General features: G+C 56.8%; 1 pseudogene; it reads left to right on the top strand.

The window, feature by feature from the left end:
- Nucleotides 1-2,500, top strand: part of LOC125907953 (large subunit ribosomal RNA) — a 9,299-nt pseudogene that overhangs the window by 4,541 nt on the left and 2,258 nt on the right.

The raw sequence follows: 2,500 nt of genomic DNA, 5'->3' as shown, positions 1-2,500 counted from the left end.
TGTAAACGCCTGGTCAGGTGCATGGGGGATGGAGCGGAGGCCAAACGACGGGGAAAGGGTATCTAGGGGGGGAGTTGTGATGGATGCGGCGGCTGCTCTGGGATTGGTTCTCCTGAACCAGGGCAACCAGAGCACTTGGATTGGGGCAAATGGTCGCAACTCCATCGTGGACGTATCCTTTTGCAGCCCCTCCTTGGTAGGGGACAACAATTGGCGCGTGTGTGACGAAACCCCAAGTGACCACAATACTATCAAGTTTGTGGTCGGCAGGGTTCCGAGACAGCGCGCCAACAACGAGGTACACTCAGCAGCGAATGGGGGAAGGTGGTCCACAAGATTCTTCGACAAGGATTTGTTCGTTGAAATCTTGAGGGACCAGGACATTTTTGGGCATGTTGCTACGCCAGAGGAGCTTACCCAGGCCATCACGGTGGCCTGTGATGGCACCATGCCTAGGCAACCCCCAAGGCGACAGGGCCGGCGGCCAGTTTATTGGTGGACGTCCGAGATTGATCGGTTGCGCAGCCATTATCACGGAATGAAACGGCGGTTCAACCGGGCCCGGACCGAGGAGCAGCGCGAGGAAAGGCGTCAAATGAAGTCGGACGCACGCGCTGCCCTGGAACGGGCCATCAAGCTCAGCAAGGACCAACACAAGCAGGATCTGCCGGAACAATTGGAACCGCACGGCTTTGGCCCTGCTTACCAAATCCGCAAGCAGCAGTGGGAAGGAGCTCGGGTTCCGATGGAACGGGATGCCAACAAGCTCCAGTTCATCGTGAATGAGCTCTTTCCCGATCGTCCCCCGATGGAGTGGCCCGAGACGGAAGTAGGTGAGGATCCACAGGATCCGGTCTCGGAGGAGGAGTTGGCGGAAGAGTTGAAGGAAATTGCCCGCTCACTCAACCCCAAGAAAGCTCCGGGGGACGACAATATTCCAAATATGGCTGCAGCTGCGGCAATTCTGGCTTTTCCGGAAGTTTTTGCCAAAAGCTACAAGCAGCTACTGGAGGCAGGCACTTTTCCCGACGCATGGAAGCGGCAACAACTGGTGCTGCTTACCAAGTCGGGAAAACCACCTGGGGAGCCCTCGTCATACCGGCCAATTTGTTTGCTGAGTGTGCTGGGGAAAATTTTAGAGCGGTTGATTCAGCGGAGGCTGACAACCCATCTGGAGTCGACCGGGGGACTTTCGGACGCCCAATACGGTTTCCGTAAAGGGCGTTCAACCGTTGATGCCATCACTCGGGTGATGAACAACGGGAAAGTCGCTCTAGACAAGAAGCGAAAGGGAGATCGTCTCTGTGCGGTGGTAACGGTGGACGTCCGGAATGCCTTTAACTCGGCAAACTGGACAGCGATCGGCCAAGCTCTGCAGCGTAAAAACACTCCGCCTTATTTGCAGGCGTTGCTGCGGAACTATTTCATTGGCCGAACGCTCCACTATGATACGGATGAAGGAGTAGTGTCGAGGACTGTATCTGCTGGCGTTCCTCAGGGTTCGGTTCTAGGACCAACACTTTGGAACGTCATGTACGACGACCTACTCCGCTTGCCGCTCGAAGGACTACGAGCGGACATCATCGGGTTCGCTGACGACGTGGCCTTCACATTTTTGGGAAGGACAACGGAACAGGTCAGCGCATTAGCAACGGCTAACCTGGAGAGGATCGAGCGGTGGCTGCAAGGAGTCGGTTTGGAACTTGCCCACCAAAAGACCGGGTTCATGATCTTTTGTACCCATCATGTCCCGCAGCTCGCAGAGCTTCAAGCGGGCGGTCACTCGATCCAATCCACGGAAACGCTGAAGTACCTGGGAGTGGACCTCTGCCGCAAACAGCACCACAGCCGGCATCTGGAGAAGGTGGTCAATAAGGCTTCACGGATTACGAACGCCTTGACCTGCCTAATGCCGAATAAGCGTGGTCCTAAGAGCCGCAGTAGGAGACAGCTCGTAAACGTCGGCAACAGTATCATCCGATACGGAGTTGCCACCTGGGGGCGATGGGTGCTCGACAAGGAGACCCATCGCAAATCGGTCCAAAGGGCGCATCGACCGGGGGCTCTCCGAGTCGCCAGCGCCTTCCAGACCGTGTCTTATGATGCCGCTTGCGTTGTCGCCAACACCACCCCGTTAGTCCTCCTCATGCAGGAGGATATCCGCTGCCACGACGAAAAGGCAGCGAGTGGTGGTGTTCAATCGGACATACGGAAACGGCAACGGGAGGAGACGATGAGGCGCTGGCAGGACCAGTGGACAACGGGTGCAGGGCAACCAGGAGCACCAGGACTGAAGACGAGGAGGCTGATTCCAGACATTAATCTCTGGGTCAGCCGCAAGCATGGGGAAGTCGACTTTTTCCTCACCCAGCTCCTCACGGGGCACGGGTTCTTGCGCTCCTATTTCGTCGAGAAAGGCATCCTGGAAGGCTCGCCCAACTGCCCTGAATGTGGAGACGCCGTGGAAGACGTTGAACACGTGCTGTTCCACTGTCCACGG

The sequence above is a fragment of the Anopheles coluzzii genome (assembly GCF_943734685.1).
Source record: "Anopheles coluzzii chromosome X unlocalized genomic scaffold, AcolN3 X_unloc_45, whole genome shotgun sequence".
Classification (NCBI taxonomy): Eukaryota; Metazoa; Arthropoda; class Insecta; order Diptera; family Culicidae; genus Anopheles; species Anopheles coluzzii.
This window is presented reverse-complemented; position numbering and strand designations above follow the sequence as displayed.